Source organism: Pelecanus crispus, chromosome 3, assembly GCF_030463565.1.
Source record: "Pelecanus crispus isolate bPelCri1 chromosome 3, bPelCri1.pri, whole genome shotgun sequence".
Taxonomy (NCBI): domain Eukaryota; kingdom Metazoa; phylum Chordata; class Aves; order Pelecaniformes; family Pelecanidae; genus Pelecanus; species Pelecanus crispus.
In genome coordinates, this window is record NC_134645.1 from 48,921,688 (window position 1) to 48,922,733 (window position 1,046).

Sequence of the window (1,046 nt, forward strand, 5' to 3'; positions counted from 1 at the left end):
CTTATATCAAACGAAATAGCTGAAACCCAGAACAAGGGCTGGATTAAAACAAAAAGGAAAAAAAAAAAGCCCAAAAAAGGGCTATTAAAGCAAGCGATACAAATAACCTAACTTTAAGTAACTTAAAATTCAATAACTTTAACGAGACTTTGCTTCCAGGACTTTTCAGATTAAAAATGGAACAGATTTTAGTAAAAATGTATTTTTACATTTTACAAATACCTTCTAGGGTATTTGTCAGCAGCAATTCTTGGCTGGCCATTTACAGTTACCACATGCTAAAACTAAGAATAATAATGAAATCCAGCTCCCTGAAAGAATGCAAGATTTGATAATGCATCTGGAAAAAGGATGCATAATAGTGAATATGAAGTACATAGAACTCAGCAGAAAAGCATATCTGCATGGTTCTTTTTATTCAAATGTTTGAGATCTGTTTTTTTCTTACACATATATAGGTGTGTATACATATCATACTTGCCACCTTTGGCAGCTGTTGTTTAATGCCAGGATTCTACCTGCAAGGTAAACAGGTACTTTTCGTAATTAAATCTTGTTTAATCTGATGAGGGGCATGATATGCCCAAGCAGATGCTTAGCTCACTAAAGCTGTTTCTGGCCTAGAGTGTTGGGTTGTCTTTCAAGTTTTACTACTTTTAGTGTTTCGTGACTTTAAGTCATCCAAGATTTGCTACAACAAACAACACAAACTTTGTCAAAAGGGTTTTATTTTTTTTTATTCTTCCCTTAATTGTCTTCTTTTTTGTTCTACCTTGTCACCTCAAGCCTCAAAAGCAGACCGAAACATCTCCGCATAGATCTCATTTGGAGGCATGGTGTTTCACAACATGTGCATCTTCTTTAAAAAAATGAAGCAAAGCAGGGTCATCCCCTTTGCCAATTTCCAGGCATCAGTAGCCAACATCAAATATTTCTATAGAAAAAGCATGCCATAATGAGTTTGTAACACATCAGCTAAAGAAATAAATGGCAGCTTTCTTGTTAGAGAAACCACAAATGAAGTAGAATAAAGCAACAAAAAAAAA